Here is a 16,453-nt window from a genome sequence, read left to right on the forward strand (position 1 = left end):
GCTTCACCCTTCCTTACAGGACAAATCACTTAACCTGTCTATGTAATAGTGTATTTGTCAAATAAATAGAAAACCATCTATCCTCATCTCCTTCTCAGTGGTATTGCTAAGGGCTGATTGTGCACACATATATAAATGTATATAGTATAGCTATATATTTCCAGCAGGAGAATGATTTCAAAATAAGTGAATCAAGATTTTATATATGCATCTGTTGTGAAGGTCAATCACCTTTTTTTTAAAATTTTAAGACCTCCTCTACTAATTACCAGTTGTTAAAACACTTGAAAATGATGACTGAACGTATATCACCTCTGTGAAATGGAAGACTTTTTGAAATCTAAACATAATTATAGAGATTCAAACACATTTCCATCTACTTATGGACCCTAGTGGCCTTACTCAAGGCAGTACAAACCTATTAAGCAAAAAAAAAAAAAAAAAGAAAAGAAAGAAAAAAGATTAGTTTTGCCAATAAATATCTTTAAAAAAAATCCTAAATCAAGGTCTAGTATCAAGGTATAATTCTGGCTGTAGAAGTGAACTAGTTCTCTATATTAGACCTTATTTTTTAGAAAATGGAACAGAGATGTATAGTAAGGGGAGGGTAAGTGTCAGCCTACACAAACATCCTAGGCATCTGCCCAGGCTACTGGTCTGTCCCTACAAGAATCAGGCTCAGTATATGTAAAGCCCCTAAGATCATTGGGAAAGAGGTCACATTGATCTATTTGGTACTGCTGTTATTCTTTTGATGTTCGTCTTGGCTATTTAATCTCTGCTTTCTATATACAGACCTCAGTGGAATGATAATGACAGGAGGGCAGGTGAAGATAAATAAATGTGATTTTTTAGACATGACCATTACCCTCTAATGGCTTTTCTCTGGTCCATTCCAAGCACCCAGGAAAGAGAAACTTAGCTTCCATGGAGAGTGAAGTCATAGCTCCGACTTAGCATAATGAGACAGAAAGAGAGAGAGAGAAAGAGAAAGGGAGCAAGCACACTGTTAGTGAACCCAGTGAGTTTCTGCTGGGCTAAGACCAGGTTCTCCTGTTTCCTCTATTTTTTCCCAAACTGAAAAGAGTTATTGTGGTAATTCACCTGTGTTTCTGAGCCTGAGCACATGCCCAAGACCTGCTCAAGGTAAGCCCAGTAAGAAATCAGGGATAGGACTTATATCCAGGAAACTCAGCTTCTTTTTAGTAACTTCTGCTTGTTTTGTTTTGTTTTGTTTTGTTTTGTTTTGTTTTTCAGGGAAATTTGTGTTTTTAGAAAATATGTTTCAATTCCCAGACATTGATATCCTGGGCATCTTTGGGTGGTGACAGAAGTGGGGATTGGTGGCTGTAACAAATGTAGCAGAAGCCAGTGCAGTTGCACCCTATCAAACATGTTGGCAGACCCCAGATCTTTCTGATCCTTACTGCAGAATTCAGTTGCCTCCTTACCCTAAGAAGACAGGGTTAACTGAGAGTTTTGAGAGTGGTGGTGCATCTTTCTTAATTTAGGTCTTGGTGACTATGGGACTAGAATGCCTTGGTGAAAACAATACAGCTAGAATCAGGACCACCTTCCTGGCTGTACAAACCGAGCGGTCACACCCAGGGCTCACAAGGGCCCTGGGCTTGGTTTAATGCGCTGCTGTTGCTGTCTTGAAATCCTTAATGATTTTTTTAATAAAGGGCCCCGCATTTTCATTTTCCCTTGTGCCCCACAGATTATGTAGCTGGTCCTGCCTGGAATTTATCTTTTCCTGGCATGCCAACTGAAGGTATCAGTCACATATCTTCTCTTACTTAAAATGATCCTCTTTCTTGATTCCTCAGAAGCTAATTCCTGTGTTCAACTCTGAAGATTTCTGTCCATACAATATGGTTCAGAAGAACCCATCTCTCCCTCCTTCCTCCAAACACTTTGATATGATTATCATCAAGATGGTCTTGTTTTGTAATCAGAAACTCTGTAGTGGTCTCAGCCAAATATTTTTTTGCTAGAGGTTAATACTTGGGAGAAATAGTTGTAGTAATGAGGTCTTTGCCCGTTATTGGCTCGTTAAAATAGGCTTCAACCATTAAATTGAGATTTAAAAAAGAACATCTAACATTCAGCTTATTTTAGACTAGGACTTTCCAACCACTGTGTGATCAAACACATCAGTGTACTCAACAAACAATTTCATCTCCCAGCTCTGCCCTGGGCTTCCGTCCCTCTTAAGCTCCTCCATTGCTGCTGCTGTGTGTTCCACATCTTTCTCATGACCCCTTCTGCCTTCAGCTCCTATCAATCCTTTCATCCTTCTTACCCAAAACTGGCATTAGCATGAGGGAGTTCCTCGCTTTAATCTACATATGACATATAATGAGAATGATTCTGCTGAATTTTGTGCATTCACACCCCTGCCACCACCTTGATGAGTGTGAATGACAGGATTGTAAAGTCAGGATCAGACCATATAGAGGTGCCTAGATTTGTCCTCAGTGATAGTTTGTTAAGACTAGGTCTTAACCAGAAGCATTCAAGGCTCCTGACTCCCAGCCAGATATGCTTGTGATTATTCAGGGCATCCTCAATATTCCCAAAAGATATATTCTAGATGACTGGGTTGTAAACCAGTTTCTAAGCACCCATAACCAGGAGGAGGAGGAAATATGCCAGAGGAACTAGGAGCTGGGAGAAGGAACCTGAATGGCCACCTAAAGCTAGTTAGCCTCCCCGAACCTATAAAATACTTCTTACCACTAACAGTGTCTCCTGGGTTACCGGGAAGGTCCAGAGAGAGGCTCGCCTGACACAAAGCCTCACTCACATCGAAAACTCTGGAAGGAGAGCCCCTTCCACCTCCCCTCCTCCTCTCCCGTGCCCTCTCTTCCACACCTCTGTTCTCCCTCCCCCATGAAAGGAAGGAAGGCAGAGGAATCTGATGGAGAGGTGCCAGACTGTGCAGTCTCTGTGAGTTTAAATTATAGAAGATTAGAATAACCTTTATTTGCCTGAACCAGGTAGACTGAAGTTTGCAAGTTTTCAAATCAATGCTGACCTCCTGTCTAGTGACAGTACAACCATGGCACAGAGGAAAGGTCAAAAGCATTACTCAGAGACCATGGCATCTTGCAAGAGGTTTTTGCAGTGGTTCACTAGCTCTGGACAAGGGCCTGAGCAAAAACTGCTAAATAGATTGAGTCCTTTTCAGTCATGGCCACTCCCTTCCTCCTCTCCTCTGCCTCCAGGGCCCAGGGTCCTTGTGTTCATCTGACTTTTTCCTTCAGCCTCCCCAGTTCCAAAATTATCCCTATCCCCTCCCCAGCTCCAATTCAAAACTACTTTACACTGAGGTAACCCTCTTGGGATTGAAGTGATTAGAGCATCCAGGCACGAATGGCTTAAACCCCTACGTTACGTTTGCATCTCAGAAGAAGTGTTGGAAATTGAAATGTACCTCATTAACAAGGGGGCTTATGCTCCTTGCCTACAGCAGGTGGCTGTCCCTTCTGAGCCAGACTATCTGCCTAGAATCAGCCGTGTCCTGATACATCTGTACCCACCCGTCCGCTTCTTTATCTTTAGTCACATATGTGACATGAATTCAGAAAATCAAACTTTCTTCTGGGGGTGGGGTGTGGAAGTAGGTTTACATAGTGAATAATCAAACCCGGGATGATTGCAGAGGGTCTCTCTCACAAAAATATGCCATGGTATCATTTCTTTATATAAAACGAAGTTTCTATCTTGGATAGCCAAGGCTCTAATGGATATGGTTATGAAAGTAGTGTAACTAAGTTTAAAACCCCACTGCTTTGAGATTAGTCAAGGCTCCTATCTCCTGTGAACTCTGAGCATTTTACAAATTTGAATAATCAGTCATCTTGAATTTCCTCTTTTGCACAGGAGGATATTAAGGCTCATATGGGACACAGCTTTTTTTTCCGGGTCACCCAACTCAGCGGCGGAGCTGATTTGGGGGCCCTTGGCCCCTAGGGAAGTTTAGCTTTTCTATTTGATAATTGGGGGAATGCCTAAGACCTCCTCCATCCACTGCTGCCAGCTTCTCCATCTTCTTGTCGTTTCTCTTTACTAGTTGTTGCTCCTGTGATGTTAGTGAAAATGTTAGCAGGAGAATCAAAGGGAGGAGATGGAGCATTAGGGGAACATTAGCAACTATTGAAAAGACATTTTGACCTATTTCTGTAGTTATCAATTTAATAGTATTTGTTGCCAGGAAATGCACTGATGGCGGGTGGGAGGTTGGATTGCACTAGCAGCCTGCTCTCAGGGGCCCTCCAGTTTCAGGAGGTGGTAATTCTAGTTAATAAAAGGGTGAACTTCAAACACATTTTAACCAAATCAAATTGTAGCGGGAAATATCGTATTACTGATGTTCAAGCCGACTCACAGCTGGTAATATTAGTCAGTATATAGGCCCCAAATTCTGACTTTCCAGCATTTTCAGATAAGTTTCTGGCGGTGAGCGAGTCCCCCAGGCACCTTGTTATGCAGGAATAGGAGATTTTTAACTAACATAGGAGCTAGCATAAATGCAAAATTCTTTATTCTTGTTAGACTTTTTATAAGATTGTCAAGATATTCAAATAATATGTAACAAAGCCAAACTTCAGGTGGTTGATAGGAAATCTCCTAGAGCCAGGAGTTTTAATTTTTTTGTTGTTTTGGTTTTTTTCTATGACATGTTGGCAAAAGATAAAAGCGATTCACTCTGCTAACCAGAGATGCTGGGCAGAGTTCCCCCAACACTGATTTCATGCCATGAAAAGCACAAGGCACGGAAAAGAGCTCAGGTTTTGTGTCCTACCACTCAGACTGGAATACCAGCTTAGCCCCTATACTGGCTGTGTGACCAGAGGCTATTCACCTAGCTTCTCTGAACCTTAGGGTCCTCGCATAGAAAATGGGCAAAATATCAATCTTTCATAGTTAGCATGAGGATCAAATGAGATAACATATGTAGAGAAATCCACATATGAAGAAAAACTGATGGGCATATACCAAGTGTTCAAAAGTGATCATTGTTATCTTCTACCCTTTTTGCTTCTATGATCTGCAAGTCTTTTTTTTTTAGTTAATTAATTTTTTCCCAATAAAATACATGGCTTTTAATATGATAATAAAAGGCAACACTGCTAGAGCTACCCTGCAGACTGATCTGGTCAGTCCTTTTTGAGTGAATAGCTGTTGGCCACTTCACCTTAGCCCCAGTTAGCCTAGACTTCCCTTTATTAGCCTCCTCTGGGTTCATGCAGTCAGACCATAGGACACATTTTAACCGAATCAACTAGACCCCCTGATAACACAGACTCAAGTTAGATGGACATAGGTGAAACAGCAGATCACATGGCAGCTGGAAGTTTCCTTGGCCCTTCCTCACCTGTCCTACTCTAGCTCACCTTAAATTCAGAGAGATGTCAGGCATCTTTCTCTGGGACTGCCTCCTGCCCAGATTTTTTTCTAAACTTTCTCCATGTGCCTGAGTCTCCGTTTTCACAAAGATTAATTCTGATTTGGTTTGCCTACACTTTTGAAGCTCTAAAATCTTTCCATTATGGGTAGATTGTCTCAAATACTGTATTTGAGGATGGAAAAAGAAAACTGCCCAAATGTAAGCACCATCTAATCAAAGAAACAGTATTTTTTTCAATTGCATTCTTTGAGGATCCAGACAACCTTGAATTCTTTACAAAAGCACATCAGTAATGCCATCCTCCCTCTTAAAAAGACACACACACATATGCGCACACACACACACGCACACACACACACACACACACACACACACACACAGAGACCAACTACAGAAGGCCACTATTCATGATGTAAAGGGCTAGAGTGTCCAAGAGGAATAAAAAATTGAAAAAGAAAGTGATTCTATAGATAGAACCCAGACCTAGAAGTCAGGATACCCAAATTCTGTTTCCTACTGAATGGTAACCTGCCTTCTTGTGTGGATCCCAACATAGCCGCTTCACCCGAACTCCATTGTCATCATTTCTAGGGAGCGTGGATTCTGACTCATCCTCCTAAGGGAGCGTGGGGGATTTCATTTGTTGCTGTTCTGAAAAACATTGTGATTCCTGTACCAATGGCATTTTTACATTTTCCCTCACTTGGAGGGATGAGCCCTGAATTGTACCTCGCATCACGCTGGAGTAAAGACTGAACTTTTCATAATTGTATGGGAAGAAAATGATGTCATTATGATGCCAACTTCGAACAGGGAATTAATAATCATCTTAATATCTAGGGCTAATGCAGAACCACTGACCTGGCCTATCAACCACATTGACTCCTCTTTCAGCCACGCATGCTCTTGGTCAACATTAATTGCAGGACAACTCAGCTTGAGAGGCGTTATAGATCCAGAGTACATACCCCTCCCCTCGTAGCCTAGCTAAACCCCTATGCACACGGATGCCTGGTGCCTTAAAGTTTGATCCAAATCCCTTCCTTTTTGTGCACTGAGCAACTTTAGTAAATCTATGAAAGTGTTGTTCCATAGCCAGGAGGTCTTGCTTCTTCTGAACTGTTGAAGCACTTATTTATATGTCTCATTTGGCACTGATTACGTACTGTCCTGTACTAGAGTATGTTTATGTGTGTCATTCCTCCTACCACTGCACACTGCACAGCAAGCTCATAAATACAGAGATTGTATTTATCCAGTTTGTATCTCCTTCAACATCTAGAATGTACAATCAGAAATAAAAGGTATATAGTGAATAATGTAATTTTAATGAATGAAATTAACAATAGCATATAAATATTTGGCAACAAAGTAGCTTTTCTGAGCTCCATAAATGCCTACCCAGAAAGTAGCCTACAGAATATATCATTCAATTATATCTGTAAAGCTCTAGGATTTTTTTTTTCCAATTCAGTATTTATAGGTTTCATTCTTCCTTACTCTTCGCTGACAGTATTTTCACATAGTAGGTTTTTAATAAATGGTTTTGATTTATCAATTAAAATCATAGAATAAAGCAGTCATTTCCCATTTCTTTATGTTGAAATATTCATTTTGGTCTCCATCTACATCTTTATCTTCAGACCTTGTCAACCCTTGCAACACAGATATCTTGAGTTATCATTCCACATGGTACCTGGCTTAGGCTTAAAAATGGTTACGGTTTTTAATTTGGCTTCTTTATCAGGCCTTTTACAGGGAAGAAGGAAAATCTTTTTTTTGTTGTTTTTTTTTTTTTGTCTCCTCCTCTTCCTCATAGGACTGTTACATAGTTGAATGAGAACTAGTCTATATAAAAGCATTTTAATTTCTGGAACAAATGTAATATCAGATTCATAATGTCAGATTGGGGAAGCTTTGGCATCCCAGCCCACCAAATGATTTTGAACATCCTATGCGTTGCGCTTATTCGTGGACCTGAGAGGTGAGGGGATTATTACTCTAAGCTTTTACGTTAGGTGCGTAAGATCTGTACCAGCTGCATTGACCGTGTCCTCAGCCTGAATGAGACAGCCGATTGCATAGACCCTCTCCAGCCATGCAAAAGCATCACCATTACTCTCCATCCTGATTAGATCCTACACTTCAACCACACAAAATGATCTGAAACCAGTCACTTCCGTGCTAGGTCACAGAATTCCTAAGTAGGTATATTATTCCAATTGTGCCTCGGTTCTTCCTCAGAGAGTCTGCCTCACAGAAAGCCAGGGGGGCCGGTCCCTCCTAGGCTAGATGTTCTGTTGAGTCATGTTTACTGTCCCCCTCAGAAAGGTTCCAAAAGCAAATGCAAGAAGTTGCCGAATGCAGGGACATGTGGCGTGCATGCTACTGAAGTGACAGGCATAGCATACACCTGCTTTTTGGCTGTGGCAGGCCATCTTGACTGTGCCATGCCACAAGTTAGCATTTTGGATGAGCAATTGCCATTCTGTTGTTTTCTTCTCAACACATGGTGTTCAAAAACAGTTAAAAGAAAACTGTACCCATTTGCTCATCCCAGAAATCTAAAATTTCAAAGAAGCATGCCAAATTAATTTTCACATAATATTTTCCAAGCTTTTTCTTTGCACTGAGAAATGATATTTCACTTTTTGAACTCTTGGTGTCCTGGCCTGAGGTAAATGGGTGCAGTTTCTCTTTAAATGGCGTTAAACATATCAAAGCAGGATTATATCTGTCACCATCTTTTTTTTTTTTTTTCTAATGGAATCAAAATCCTTCAGGGAGTGTCCCAAATCCACATTAATGTCTTTGAGTGCTAATGTTTCCACTGGGACTTTTACATTAGCAAAATACAAGTGTGTGGTTTCCGCCCCCCTCTGCTGTCTGTCTAAGACACAGCCGACTGCACCTCTGTTATTCTCCATGGCCTTCAGCTAACCCCCATCAAGGGGGTAGAAGAGGATGCTTCCTTTTCTACCCTTTCCCTCCTCTGTGTGGCTCCCCAGAAAAGCTAATAGGAATGCAGTTTCCAGCATGGGGAAATCTTTGGAATCCCAACCTTGAATTTTATTCAAAAAAGACTAACTGCAGTAGCCGTCAATACTATCTATTGAGGGCCTATTACAACTTGAATTTCACCTTTGGTTCTGAGTGTGGAAAAATTAGGCAAACCCCCATGATTTCAGGACCTTGCCATCGACATTTTTGTTGTTGATTTGGGGATATCGGTCATGTGTCCTTATTGTTGCAGTACAATTCCTGTCCACCTCAATCCCTCTTTTTTATTTCTTTAGCAAAGCAATTAAAGTGACGTGTTGTAATCATGATTATCAAGTGGCAGTGGAAGATTGCGGTGTCAGAGATAGATAATTAAAATAAATAATTGTGACATAATAATAAATAATTAAAAATTCTTGCATCACATTTCATCTTAGAATGCACCTTTCCCTTGCATTTGGATAAACCCTGGGAAGTTACAGTATTTCGAGAATAATTATGTTTACATGTGGGGTGGAAGGGGCTGGAAAGCTCTCTAGTATCACTCTCCAACCCCTGTCCAGCATCTTCCTTCTTTCAGCGCCATCCTGGCCACAGAAAGCTTGAATTCTGCAGCTGATGCGCTGAGAGAGCCATCCCTGGAGAGCTGGGAGCTGTGTGCTTCTAAGCTGGCTCTTTGCATACTTTCACTTTCTGGAGCACTCTGGAGAACGAACGGCACTACTTCCTTAGCCACTCTTCCTATCCCTCCCTCTTTCTTCGTCTTCTTCACCCTTTCCTGCTTTTCTTTTCTTCCCTTTCTTTTTCTACCTCTCATGCAACTGGGTGGAAGCTTGAACTGGAGTGTGTGTGTTTGTGTGTGTGTGTGTGTGTGTGTGTGAGTGGATGGTAGAGTGCAGGGAGGAGGGGATCTCCTGATGCCTGAGCCTACCTCTAGGAAAGAAACTCGGTGTTTTTATTTAAACAACCTCTCCCTACAGCTAAGCCTTCATATGTGGAAGAAAAACTCAAACCTTTTTCCCTTTCCACACTTTATGAAGACAAGGTAAGCGGAGGCAGTGACAATGTCAACCCTGGATTGAAAATGAAGCCTTTGTGCACAAACTATGTGCTCACCTTTAAATACTTTCTGAGGAAAACTCCCTGTCTATTGGCAATTATTGGAGAATTGATTGTGCTAGATTTTTGTGGGGTTATGCATGTTTTTCTGGTATTGAAAGAGTTTGGGGATTTTTTGTTTGTTTGTTTATGTTTTTAAGCATTAGTTGCACAAAAGCTTTGCAGTATCAGGTAGACTGTCTTCTATAGCCGAAAAAAAAATACGCTTTGTACATGAGTCATTTGAATTTTCTATATTTAATATTCTTTTTGGTGGGTCCAATGTCAGTTTGTTCATGTTAGCATATTTAAATGTCAAGGTGGTAGAAAATGTGTGTTTATATTTGTATAAACTTCTTCACACAATTTAGCAGCATATAGCAGACACTCACTAAAAATATTTTCCGATGGCATTCATAGTTGTTTCACCTCTGGGTTTCCCTCTCAGCAAACTTTGGCAAAGAACACAGGTTTTGTAGCTGGACAAACTTAGTTCCGTATATGAGTGTCATAAGGTAGTTTCTACTTTGCAAGTCCGGTTAAACCACAGTCTTGCTGTGCCTCAGTTTCTTTACCTGAAGAAAGGGGTATGATAATATCTACTCTGGAAGGTTTTTGTCAGGATTAAATAAAATTATATATGTAAATCCCCTAGCATAGTGTCTGAAACATGGTAGGCACTTAAATTTATTATTTCTCTCCTCCCTTCTTTTTAAGAGAAATGCCTGGGTGATATGATCACTTCTTTGGTCTTAAGCTTACTATTAGTGATTTTTCTTCATATCCAGATTACTTGAACCAATCATATTCGTTAGGTTTTAGCCACTCAATTTTTGTTCATCTCAAAGGAAATCATTCTGCTGTGCTATATATACTAAAATATAACTGTTAGTGAAATGACTTGGAGATTAAGTAGTGTGCTGGAGCTAATAGATGCATGGCTCAGCCAGGTTCTTTGCTTTATCCCCAGCTCCACCCTCATCCTTGACCTAAATACCCTCTCAGAGGCCGGTCAGGAGCAGGAGCAGAGCAGCAAGGCCTAGAAAGCCCCGTTTCTGAGCTACTTAGGGCAGTGAATTCGGGGTAGATTCTGAAGGGAAAACATGTCTAAATGCACAGAACAGCTGAAATCAGTGGCTCAACCTTTAGGTTTGGGATACTAGAAACATTCCAAATTATTTCTAATCTCTGACTAATATGTAATGCCTTCTCTCTTGATTCAAAGTTAATGATTAAGTTTTACATTCATCCAATGGGAACAAGTTTGACTACTCGATTATTCTACGTGATTGTGTCACAGATGTAAAATTCTTTGAGAATTTTTTGTAGTACTTGCACATAGTTGGAGCTCAATAAATGTTTGTCAAGTAAACAAATTTAGCCTGCGGCTTCTTGACCATCATAGTGGCCATGATAGTGACACAGGATCCTATTTTTACTGTCCAGCAATATATTTTATGTATATATATATATATATATCTGTATCTGTAGATCTCTCCCTCTGTGTGTGTATGTGTGTGTGTGTGTGTGTGTGTATATATATATATATATGTGTGTGTATATATATATATATGTGTGTGTGTATATATATATATGATTGTGTAAATGAAAGGCCTTAAGGGACCCAGTTCCATTGGATCACTGATAGCCCTGAATCTATCTGTGAATTCCTTTCTGATAAAATTGCCAGCTGCATAATTAACTCTGTGACCATTGACAAGTCCTCAGTTTCATCATTTACGAAATGACTAGATTAAATAATCACTAAGGTAGGAAACCCTTCCAACTCTATAATTCTATTTTTTCTCTCCGGTGAGAAATGATGTGTGTTTTTGAGAGGTGTGCTGTTGTTTGAACTTCGTGCAAGTTTTTCCCCTAGTGCAAGAATCACAAATGAAATCTACTAGGGGGGTGGGAATTTGTACTTGCTTTTTAAACTCAGAGCAACCATTGAAATTGGTGTCTTTTCATTTCAATTACTTATCACTTAGATACAGGGATTCAACTGGATGGGGCCAGCCTGACCCCCAGAGAAGCCTGCCCTGCTTCTGTTACTTCAACAAAGCAACTGAAAGCTGCTCAGATCTCCACTTGTGGAATCCTTAAGGACACTTCCACTTTGGTGGAAGTGAGGCCAGCCAGTTCTAGTCTGTCTTCATAGATGCTTTTCTAGACTCTCAGGATAGCTTGATATTAATGACAGTCTGCCCAGTCTGTCTTTTAATACCTGCATATTTAATGCTGTGTGTGATAGAGCCTAATTGTCCCCATCAGGAAATTAGGTGTTCATGTCATTAATATGTTGATTTAGTTCTTGAAAGAGTAAACTGCCAGTATGGTACAGTACTTCTGGGTTGTTTTGGGGTTTTTTTTTTCTTCTCCTTTTACAAGAAGAAAAAAGACCCTAAATTGTGCCTTTGGATTAACATCTTCTCCTTTTACATTTGCATTTCAAAATCCTCTTTAAATGAGCAATTCTCAAGGTTTCTATTACTGACAGCTGCCTTTGGGCTTGTCCCGGGGACTTTATGGTGGGCATTTCTTCCTTTCAGCTCTTTGTGAGCATTCTGTGTCCTGGCTCTCTCTCAGAGTCGCACTAGCATTCCAACAATAACTTCTCCCCTCGTTGGCCCTTCTTGATTACCAGAAGGACCATGCTGCTTCTATTGCTTTACCTCTCTTGCAGATGCTCCCACCTTCCTGAAGCAAAAGTCTGAACATTTAATTTCTTACATGATAAATTTTGATTAGCACCCAAGTATTAGATTTTTATGAGTGCTAAGGGCAAGACCCAGGCAACAGTCACCAAATCTTATTTTTAGACAGCTCCTTTACAGTAGAAAGGTACGGCACTTGGGGGAAGCCAAGTCTTACACATTTGAATGAAAGAACAGGGTTGTTGCCTCGTCTGTGTCAGGATTGCCTCCTCTTCGGTCTGCAGTTCAGTCCTGCTTCGGTTTAATTAATCCATTAAGGTCAATCTTAACCCTAGTCAGTAATGATGGAGGGGCTCACCGGAGCCATCTAGAATGGGGGATTAGATGGATAATGATTTTTGTGCTGATGATGTGTTCTGTCTTTTTATATAGTTGGTCCCGTGAGGGACATATTTCTTCAGTGTATTCCTGCTGATGTTCTCAAGACAGATATATTACAGAGAAATAAATCAGACTAGGAGATTTTGCTAGTGTCTCATTCTTGGTGTGTAAATTTAGTGTTTTAAAATCAAAGCTATTTTTAAAAGTATATCTTTATCAATATACTATTAAATAATCAAGAGGATGAGAGAAATTTGAGAAACTCTCATTTGAGTATTATTTTTTATTACACTTAGATGCTGTTATAGAATATTTATGTTAATAGTCTTCTTCTGATTACTCCCTCCTCCACGAGTAACCTGTTTAAGATGATTCCTCCTCAACCCAATTCAACAAGTTGTTTACTGACACCTACCAAATGCAGAGCAGTTGACAGTTCTCAAAAATCAGGAGACTTAAGTAGCTTTATGTGTCTTAAAGTAACAAAACAGGATATATATATATATGTAAGTATTTGAAATCAAGACCTAAAGTTACAACACAATAAATTAATCAAACTGTATTGGTTGAGTACCCACTATACTTTTCCTAACATCAATGGAATTTATAAGCAATTACAATATACATTTAAAATACAATAAATTTTTTAAAGTGTGGTAAAGCAGCTAGGGTGGTTTTCACCTTGTTTTAGAGGGTTGGCAATTGACTGACAGTAATCTTGGAAGTCTCTCTAGCAGAAGCAGCATTTAAGTTATCATTTGAAGGAAGGAGAAACGTTCTTCAGTGCTGAGGAATTATTCCACAGATGCAGGCTTATGTGGGAAAGGTTCAGAGATGGACTTTTCTACATAAAGGAAAGACTCTCAACGGGAAGAAGCCAGAAGGCAAAGGAGATTTCCTTAGTGGATATAGGGAGGCCTTCGTGGCACCATTTTCTGACAAATTAGATTAGCAAACCTGTAAAGGGCTTTCAGTGCTGGTAGTTTGGAATTCATAACTGATCTGAAGCGTGATAGAAATCGACTGGAGGACTGAAGAGGGAACTCTGATAATCAAACCATGAGAAGATGTTTGGAGTGAGGAGGCAATTTTCATATCCTAGGTATGCTGTGATCAAGAACTAGCCAAGGATAGTAGAAAAAATGTATGTTCAAGATCATTTTAAGAAACTTTCTATATTTGGTAACTGGCTGTATATAAGAAGCAAAATATTTTAAAATGTGAAAGTTTAGCGGAAGTTTGGGGCATTGGATGGTGTCATGGACTGTGGTTTCATGGCATTTGGATAACAGAATGATTTAAAAGGAGAGGAGGCTCTGTAGGGAATTTGAGGTGCTAGCAGAACGTCCCATCAGAGGTGTTCCAAAGAAGAAGTGTTTACTAAATTAACTTAGTTAACCAAAACTAAGAGAGGTAGATTATAGGAAAAGATGGATCAGTGTATCAACCCCTCAAATGCATGAACATAAGAAGAAAAAACTATTGAGTCTTAAGATGATGGCTTTCGAGGGACAGCACAGTTAGAAGATAGTAAAGGAACATTGAGGGAATAATTGAAGGGATAAGATTGAGCCAAGATTTTAAACTACAGAAGGCAAAGACAAAGTAAGAAACCATTTTGAAAAGGATTTTGGGGAAACTGAAGGAACCTTGCAGTATCTTCTCAGCCAATGCCCAAATTCTGTGCGTGGGAAAAAGGAAGCCTCAGAGAGAGAAGTGGTCATGTTAAGCAGAGCTAACTTGTAGAAGAACCAGAACTAGGTCATAGAGGTCTTTGATCGTGGTCACGTGCTGCTTCCACTGTGCTGTGCTGCCTCCGTGAAGGACCTGTCCCATCACTTCTTGTAAATGTCATGACTTAAGCAAAGAAAGGCTGAATTTGTAGAGGCCAGACTGACACAAACAGACGTGTGTAAATCCGTTGATAAGAGAAAAGGAGAGAGTGATGTTGAAATCTCCATCACTGTTTCAGCTCTGGCCAGGATGGTCAACAGAAGAAGGGGAATGAATAGTTTTGAGTATTTCAGAGCAACTTCTTATTGCCTGCCAAGTATCAGAATCACGTGTGTAAGCAGGTACGAGATGCACAGCTACACAGTTTTGCAAGTGTAGAAGCATATTTATGTTTTGTTTAAATATCAACTCTTTTCATTTTCATATTGATTCTTAATATTGAGGGAAAATTATAGGGGTTGCATGTTGAATTAAAATAATTAAAACTGAACCTAGACTCAGTTGGTTTAAAAAAAAAAAAACAAAAGACTGAAACTGAAGAATCCTTCACTGTAACCTAAACTGAGAAACTGGTTTGCTTTGGAACTTGACTGGCTTTCTTCAGTACAGCCATGCAAAGACTTGGCCAGTGCTATAGTCCAGAAAACATGTCGTGCTTTGCTTGTTAAATATTTTTAAATTGGCCCCTTTTCTTCAGGAAGACCTCCTAGGTTTTGCCTGAGTAAGGACCATAAATTTGAGTCCGTGCTAACTACAACTGTTAAGGTCTTGTGAGAGATGGAGGAGATTCTGCGCAATTGTGACACATTGAAGGGGGCTCCCCTGCATAATGTGATCCATGTCTTTCGGAATAGAGCTTTGCTCCCATGTTAATACATTCTGGAAATTGCTCAAGAGGCAGCTTTGGCATTAGAATAGCAACTTTCAAAGCAGTGAACGTCAGCACTTCTATTTCTCCTTCTTCTTGGCGTGCATTACATGAAGCTGGAAAGACTAATTGGCTAAATGAAGGGACTCAGTGTCACAGAGTTGAAATCCTGGCATGTAAATGGAGAGGTGGGGAGAGACTTTGCATGCATATCTATATGGCCTCCCTTTGTGAATTATCATAATAGAAATGGTTCTGCCCCTTCTCTAGTTTCCCTGCGAGATGAGTTGGGGTGTGAAGTGCATGGCACAGAAATTCACCATGCTTTGTATCTATGATTACTTGTCTCTGTGCGCATTTTTCCACTCCTAAATTGCATGTTTACCGAAGGTTGCTGAATAATACATTGTTTTAAAAGATGTGTCCCTGAATTAAGGTTATTATATGACAATTATAATATGGCTGCATACAGCTGAATACTACAAAGAAAAAAATCAGTAAATGTCATTTTTAAAAGCAAACAAGGAAATACATCTCTTATTTGTTTTATAGGTGTTAGATCTGCTTCCTTGACCTCTGCCAAGTATTTATAAAGACTGATCAATAACGGGATCAAACATTTCATATGAGATTGGCTCCCTGTGACAGCAGTCAACTTAGCATGGGGGATGTGTCAGTCCTTGTGTCACAAATAGGCTTTTTGTGAAAGATTATTTCAAGATAAGCTCTACAACTCATTTTTAACTTTTATAAAAAGCTAAAGCCTAGGACTCATTTGGTTTACCTACCCTGCCTTCTAGCTAAATTGTCATAGACAAAAGGAGACCAAATGTGTTTCATAAAACTTATAATAGGACATCACGGTATTTCATATGAGGATTTAACACCTCCTGAAATATGTCAGAATTTTATAACTAAACTAAATCCCTGATGTTTCTTAAGCCCCTTTTTAAATGTTTGATCTGAATTATAGATGAAGAACATCTATTAACACATCATCTTACTGATAACCATTATCAAATCACCTCTTAAAATATTTTGGGCAAGGAAGGAGGGAGAGTTCTTTGACCTTTGTCCTGAACCCACTCTAAGCTTTTCCCATCTCCATTAATTATGGAACTTTGAATCCCAAGGTTGATATAAAAGACAGAGTGAATTTAAGTTATCCACTTCTTTGTTAACTTTTGTTATCATTTTATTTTTAAAGCACATTTTATGCTTAGCAAAATTTATAAGAGCAGAATCTGATACAGTGATGGTCTACTTTATAAATACCTGCAGACTAATAATTGTTAAACT

General features: G+C 39.7%; 1 protein-coding gene across 5 annotated transcripts in view; it reads left to right on the top strand.

Annotated features, from left to right (window-relative positions):
• The window catches only part of ZBTB20 (zinc finger and BTB domain containing 20), an 808,814-nt gene that overhangs the window by 685,634 nt on the left and 106,727 nt on the right, over positions 1 to 16,453 (top strand). The window contains exon 1 of one of the 5 annotated variants that reach the window (XM_057544984.1): positions 9,401 to 9,461. The exons of the other annotated variants lie outside the window; for them this stretch is intronic. The gene's annotated coding sequence lies outside the window, so the exon portion shown is untranslated. Of the gene's footprint in view, positions 1 to 9,400; positions 9,462 to 16,453 lie in introns of those variants that run through there. 5 annotated transcript variants of the gene reach the window in all.

The sequence above is a fragment of the Balaenoptera acutorostrata genome, chromosome 4 (genome assembly GCF_949987535.1).
Source record: "Balaenoptera acutorostrata chromosome 4, mBalAcu1.1, whole genome shotgun sequence".
NCBI lineage: Eukaryota > Metazoa > Chordata > Mammalia > Artiodactyla > Balaenopteridae > Balaenoptera > Balaenoptera acutorostrata.